At 37.6% G+C, this 7,860-nt stretch overlaps 1 pseudogene; it reads left to right on the plus strand.

Annotated features, from left to right (window-relative positions):
• Window positions 1-3,586: 3,586 nt before the first annotated feature.
• On the plus strand, window positions 3,587-3,686 carry LOC113354667 (annotated as a pseudogene).
• Window positions 3,687-7,860: the final 4,174 nt, after the last annotated feature.

Here is a 7,860-nt window from a genome sequence, read left to right on the forward strand (position 1 = left end):
CTCGGCTAAAAACCTAGAACGATCTTGCTTACCCCAATGTTGGAGGGTTGTCAGTACCAGTAACAAGATAATTCACTATATTTGCATACCAAGGTGATTGGGAAACAGAGAACAATTGTTCATCAGGAAAGCTATCCCTTATAGGAAGGGAATCACTAGGGGAACTAACAACTAGCCTAGACAAGTGATCTGCTACTACATTTTCTGCACCCTTTTTGTCTCTAATGTCTGGGGAAAATTCCTGTAACAATAGGATCCATCTAATCAATCTAGGTTTGGTATCCTTCTTAGATAAAAGGTATTTCAAAGCAGCATGATCTGTATAGATTATGATCTTAGAACCTAATAGGTAGGACCTAAACTTATCCAAGGCAAACACGATGGCTAAAAGTTCCTTCTCGGTAGTTGTGTAGTTCATTTGGGCATCATTCAGAGTTTTGCTAGCATAATAAATCACATGAAGTAATTTGTTTTCTCGTTGTCCTAAAACGACCTATAGCATAATCTGAAGAATCACACATAATCTCAAAGGGTAGGTTCCAGTTAGGTGCCTGGACTATCGGGGCAGTAGTGAGTAAAGTTTTAAGCTTCTCAAAAGCCTCTAAACAAGCATCATCAAAGACAAACTTAACATCTTTTGCAAGCAAATTGCAAAGAGGTCTAGAAATCAAGCTAAAATCCTTAATGAATCGACGGTAAAAACCTGCATGCCCTAGGAATGACCTAATATCTTTTACGGTTTTTGGGACCTGTAAAGTCTTAATAAGGTCAACTTTGGCTTTGTCTACCTCTATACCCTTTGAAGAGACGATGTGCCCTAATACAATTCCTGATTTAACCATGAAATGGCATTTTTCCCAATTAAGCACTAAATTTTTTTCCTTACACCTAGTCAACACTAATGTCAAATGATGCAAGCACTCATCGAAAGATGAACCAAACACTGAAAAATCATCCATAAAGACCTCTAAGAACCGTTCTACCATATCAGAAAATATGCTCATCATACAACGCTGAAAAGTTGCAGGGGCATTACATAGCCCGAAAGGCATGCGTCTATACGCAAAGGTACCAAAGGGACAGGTAAAAGTGGTTTTCTCTTGGTCTTCTGGGGCAATAACGATCTGATTATAACCGGAGTAGCCATCTAAGAAGCAATAGTGACTATGTCCAGCTAATCGCTCTAGCATTTGGTCGATAAAAGGAAGGGGAAAGTGATCCTTCCTTGTGACCTTGTTCAATTTCCTATAGTCAATACACACAGCCATCCCGTGGTCACTCGGGTTGGGATTAATTCATTATTATCATTCTGGACTACAGTGATACCTGATTTCTTGGGGACAACCTGAACAGGGCTGACCCACTTACTGTCTGAAATTGGGTAAATAATACCCGCATCTAACAACTTAAGCACCTCTTTTCGAACTACCTCTTTCATGTTAGGGTTCAGTCGACGTTGCATCTCCCTAGAAGGTTTGGAGTCTTCCTCTAAATGAATCTGATGCATACACACAGTAGGACTTATACCCTTAATGTGCTATAGTCCACCCTAAAGCTTCCTTATTGTCTTGAAGTACATTTACTACTTTCCTGATCACTATCCAAATTGGAAGCTACAATCACAGGTAAAGTCTCAGATGGGCCTAAAAACACATACTTTAGAGTATCGGGTAGTGGTTTAAGGTCCAACTTTGGGGGCTCTTCTAAAGAAGGAATTAGGGTAGTCTCAGAAACTGGTAACGGTTCGAACCTAGCTTTCCATCTATCAGTGTCTAACACAGGGGTAGAATCTAATAGAGCATTCACCTGTTCAATAGTGCTATCGTCGTCAAAATCTAAACCAAAATGGGATAGACAACTTTCTAATGGGTCTTCAGACAAGATGTTTGGTAATGACTCCTGAACTAAGGCTTCTATCATGTTCACCTCCTCAACACATGTGTCATCTAGCTCATGAGGTTGCTTACTGACATTAAAAATGTTCATCTCCATAGTCATATTACCAAAAGATAAACTCATCACACCATTTCGACAGTTAATGATCGCATTAGACGTAGCTAAAAATGGGCGACCTAAAATCACAGGTATCTGGTTCTCTGGGTCAGGGACAGGTTGGGTATCTAGGACCACGAAATCCACTGGATAAATAAACTTGTCGACCTCAATAAGAACATCCTCGATAACACCTCGAGGGATTTTAACAGACCTATCAGCTAACTGCAGTGTCATCTGAGTAGGTTTCATTTCACCAAGTCCTAGCTGTAAGTATACATGGAATGGCAGTAAGTTCACACTGGCTCCTAAGTCAAGTAAAGCTTTTTCTACCCGGAAGTTACCTATTGTGCAAGCAATGGTAGGAGAACCTGGGTCTTTGTACTTTGGAGTTGTGGTGTTCTGAATGATTGAACTTACGTGACTAGCTAAAAAGGCTTTCTTATGGACGCTAAGTTTTCGCTTTCGCGTACACATATCCTTAAGGAACTTGGCATAAGCAGGAATTTGCCTAATTGCATCTAATAAGGGAAGGTTTATGGTAACTTGCTTAAAAACCTCCACTATGTCATTAAAGTTCGATTCCTTCTTTGTTGGTACTAATAGCTGAGGAAATGGGGCTCTAGGCCTAAAATCAGACCTTTCAGGAACCGAATTCACATCATCAGAAACTTTATCAGTCTCTTCAGCTACTGGTCCTGAGAGGTGAGATCCTGAGGGGTGAACTACAGTATGTTCACTATCGGGCATGGTTACCTTATTGTCTACAACTCTACCACTTCTAAGGGTTCTAAAGCATTCAATTGATTCGATGGTTTTGCACCTAATTCATGAACTCCTCTAGGGTTGGGTTGTGTTTGACTAGGAAACTTACCTTTTTCTCTCAAAGAATCACTTATCAGACCAACCTGGGTTTTTAACTCGGAAATAGCCTGACTATTTCTTGTCTATCCTGTTACTAGCTTGTAGACTCTGTTCTACGGATAACTGAATTTTGCAGTTTGCTGAGTTAACAAGGCGAGAGATTCCTCTAAACTTAGGATTTTCTTATCTGACTGATTCTGAAACTGAGCTAGTCCTGAAGGATTCTTAGTATAGCCAAAACCTGGGGGAGCATTAGAATTACTAAACTGACCTTGACTTTGGCCCTTAGACCACGAAAGGTTCGGATGGTTTCTCCAACCAGGATTATAGGTTTCTGAATATGGGTCAATCTTTTGACGGTTATCAAATCTAGTGTTATTATAAAGAGCATTGGCTGCTCTTCAATATTCTGGCCTTCCCAAAAAGGCTCCACTCTACCACTAGTCTGGCCCACTTCTAAGGCTTCTAACCTTTTTGCTATAGCAGCAATTTTGGCATCTGATTCATAGCCTCCTTCTACCCTATTAACGTTTCCTCTACTTAAAAGAATTGTTTTTCTGGGGTGCCCTACTATTTTCCCATTGCTGGGTTTTTTCGGCGATTTCAAAAAATTCCATCGCCGCATCAACAGTTTGGTTTTCAAATCCACCAGTGCATAGAGACTCAACCATGGGTCGTTGTGGAATAATCTAAACCCTCATAAAGGATCTGAACTAGCCTAACCTTTTCTAAACCATGATGAGGACACTGGGATAATAAATCATTGAACCTTTCCAAATACCTATATAAAGATTCTCCCTCTTGTTGTGAAAATGTGCATATTTGCGTCCTAATAGACGATGTTTTGTGCCTAGGGAAAAACTTATTGAAAAAGGCAGATGTAAGTTGTTCATATGTCTCAATTGACTCGGAGTCCAAACTATACAGCCACGACTTGGCCTTATCTTTCAGGGAAAATGGGAATAACCTAAGTTTCAAAGCATCATCATCTAAGCCTCTAATTCTTAGAGTACTACAAATTTCCTCAAAATCCCTAACATGGTAATAAGGGTTTTCATTTTCTTTCCCTAAAAAGATTGGGAGCATTTGTAAGGTCCCAGGTTTCAGTTCATAGGGTGCCTCCGTTTCAGCTAACTTAATACACGAAGGACGGGTAGTCCTAGTTGGATTCAAAAAAGTTTTCAAAGTTTCCATTTCTGGCCTATCGGAGCAACAAGGATTTTCTCCTCAGTCAAAGAACGTTCAAAAACAGACTCTTCAAAAGCCAGACTTTCTAGATTAAGGTAATCGAGACGCTTCGAACTACTAGGTTTCTCTTTAACAAATCTACCCAGTGTATCTCTTTTACGTTCAGGCATACAATAGAATTTTCTAAATTGGAAGGGTAAGCAAACATAGATCAAGTCCGACTCAACCAAATCAAACCTATTGATTTCTTGGAAACAAAAAGCATGATGGCTCCACTTAGATTGTTTCTACACCAGCTTCTAATCCTTCGAACGGGAATTCGTTACAATTTAATAAAACCCCTCTGGAATCAATCCGAGTTAACGTAAGTTGAATAGAGGCGAGGGAAGCTCGGTGGAGCTTTGATACCCAAGGCCTCACCGGTATTACAAGGAGGCGCAGTCACGCATTCAACTTACAGAAACCATCACGAACTTCGAAGTATGCTTAACTTTCCTGTTAAGCCGTTACCCTATCGGTCTCATTCTAGTCAAAATTTTAGGCTTAGGTTCGCGTAGGTTACGTGTTCCTAAAGCGGGCAAGAAGAGAACGGTGATGAAATTCGAACCCTTATCTTGTATGGCCAGGCCTTGCCCTTAACTAGAAAAATAAATGCCCGTATTCAGTCCTCAACATATATGCATACGAAGGAGTCCAGTAACTCGCTGACAGGGGATTCGCGAGTGTTAAGAACCTTACCTCCCGTTCCATACGGGGGATGAATCGGTTGTAGTCGACTCGGGTCACTGACTCCGATGTCTAGTGTACGAACCCAAGGTGCAGAGACAATATCGTAATTGTCCTCCTTCTCTGCAAACAATTTATATTTAAAGTACCCTTCCGTAGGGTAATAAAAAAAATAATGTCCCAAAGTCCAAAAAAAAATAAAGAAAAATTACAAAAATAATAAACCCTAATACAGTTTTTTTTTAAATAAAATAAACAAACCCTAAACTAAAATTGTCTAAAAAAAATTGTCTTCTTTTCTGTTCTTTTTGCTTTAATCTTTAGCTCCAAGTCTTTATGAAATCACCAAACTCCTTGGCTCAATTTTCTTTATGATCCAGACTTGTAGACACAAGATAAATACCCAAAAACATAAAAAAAGACAAAAATAATAAAAACAAAAAAAAAATCTAAAACCCTAAAAACAAGTCCGCGTCGGCGGCGCCAAAAATTGATGTGATTTGTAGATAGTGGTAAAAGTGGTTCGATTCTCAGACTTGTGAAGGATATTAATTAGACTTAAATCCTAATATTAAAATAGAAAACTCACTAAAAATTATAGCAAACTCAATCAAAGATCATATCAATACTAAAAGAAACATTGAGGCTAAGATTCCACTATTTTCCAAGGTCAAAGTGATCAAACCAATACTTATATTTATGCAATTTTCTTGTTTAATTTGATTCTAAAATATTGCAACAAGTATATTTTCAAAAGTAATAACTGTAAATACCAAGTATGAAGCATCAAAAGTCTTAAAAATGAGCATACTCCATCAAAATAGATCACAATCACTCAAATAAAAATCATATTCAATAATATTTCAAGGCAAATAATCATATAATTATTGCAAATAAAAAGATAAAATAGAATATACCACTTTTTGTTGGAAAAATAGCTTCCTCTATCGCCTCAGCAATGGGGTTTAGCTCCTCATATTAATCATGATCTCAAAATATGTGTTTGTTTCTCAAAAGATGATTAAAAGAGTGAAAAGTAATAACACAGACTGTTTGCAACAGTGTATTGGTGTTGCAAAACAGCTGTTACAATGGAACTGTTGCTTTGTCGCTGATTTAAGACTGCCCAGAAATAAGACTGTCCTGAACAGCTTAATGTCTTCAGCTGTTAAACAGCGACACTTTTCTGCGACTGTCTACCGAGGGTCAATGTTCTTCAGCTACTCTTCTTCTTCAACAGCAGCAGCAGCAGACACAGAGTTTGGTAAAGCTCTGATTTCTTCTTCTCTGGCTCTCCTTCGGTTCCCAAACTCTCGAAACCCCTTATGTATGACCCAAGACATCTATTTATATCAAAAATACCGATTAAATCTCTCCAAAATCTTCCAAAATATCTTTCCTTCTCTTCACGGCCAAGTTGCGACAATTTCTTGTTTTAGGATTTCTACGCATTTCTGAGCTTTCCTTTTTATTCTAAACTCTTCCTTAGATAGATACAAATCTTTGGGAAGGTTTACAGCGTTTTAATCACTCTAAAATTCCCTAAAACAGGTCACACACGTGACTTTCCATATTTTCTTGTTGTGAGAAAAATCCGTCGTTTGAGCCCATTCTAATCGATTTAAACACACATATCAGATTCCTAGACCTATAAGGAGTCTATCCTATGAAAATCAGAGGTTTAATCGACCTCAAACTCCTCCAAATCACGATCACCAAAACTGTTCTTTAACTGCACTATTTTCCCGCCAATTTTCTGGTTTTTGAATGTTGAAGATGGTTGCCCCTTATCCAGAGTAGGGGTGCCATTAGCAGATGCCTGGAAATGGTATGCCCCTTAGTAATTAGGTTACCCCTTATCCAAAGTGAGAGTCCGAATAGCAAATGTCTTCCGGGTGCTTTCCGACAACTTTTCGAGCCAATTTTTTCCAAAAATGTTTATTAGCCAAAAATACCTACAAATAAATAAAACACCATAATAAGTACAAAAATGAGCCCTAATAATATATAGAATCGAGACAAATCGGACACAAAAATGTGTCTATCAGTTGACGAGTGCGATAGAAGTCTTTAAGGATGTTGAAATGAGGTAAGTATTGAAAATTCGATCTTTTCCATTCTTGAATAGATCTCTCTAAAACTTCAGCGTCAGTTTCGCCCCTTAATCGTATTTGACCCATAATACGAACTAATGCCATAAATTCTTTAAATTTAGCCCGAATAGCTCCATATCGGACATATAACATAATTCCATCGCGGTTATTAGAGTTACCTATTTCGGAACAAAAAAATTCATAAATGGTTCTCAAATAACTTGTACTCACTAAGCCATATCGACGTCGTTCTTCTCCTTTTTTTTGGATAACATAGAACATAGTTGCGGAAAGTACATAAATATTCTTCCAAGGTAAAATCAGGAACTTGATTCATAATTATGTTGAAGTTAGTTTAGTAGGAGATGATTCATGTGGAAGTGTAACTTCTAAGTAAGGTGGATAAGAATATATATATATATATATAACAATTCGGTTTTTTTATTATGTAACGGATCTATTTTTTGAAAATAAAGTCGTTGAAGGTTTCAACGGCTATTTTTTCAAATCAAACAATGACAACTCAGTGGATAAGCTCATGAATATCCAGGAAATAAATAAGTTACGGTTGGTAACTCAAATACTGCAGCAAACCGTAGCCCAAACAATTGATTTTTCATCATAATTACGGTTGGTAATAATTGAAAGTATACACACCGTAACTCTATAGAAACTTCACTACCAGAGTTCCGGTTCACTCCTCAGCTACAATTAGTGTTGTAATATTGAAAGTGGTAGTAAAAGTTCGTTGCTCGGACTTGTAAAGATAATGGATTTTTAGATTTAAAAATATATATACAAAAATATTAACAATGGGTGCTAGAGGTAACCAAGACACTAGATTCCACTATTAGGCAAAATTGATTGATAAATATTTCAAATCTCTATTTAATTCTTAAGTCCTCTTTTATCTTTAATTCACTATCAATCATACAGATTCTCAAACATTATTTGTAAACCTTAAGCATAGATTATCAAGAGATTAAACCAAGCATAA

The sequence above is a fragment of the Papaver somniferum genome, chromosome 2, assembly GCF_003573695.1.
Source record: "Papaver somniferum cultivar HN1 chromosome 2, ASM357369v1, whole genome shotgun sequence".
Classification (NCBI taxonomy): domain Eukaryota; kingdom Viridiplantae; phylum Streptophyta; class Magnoliopsida; order Ranunculales; family Papaveraceae; genus Papaver; species Papaver somniferum.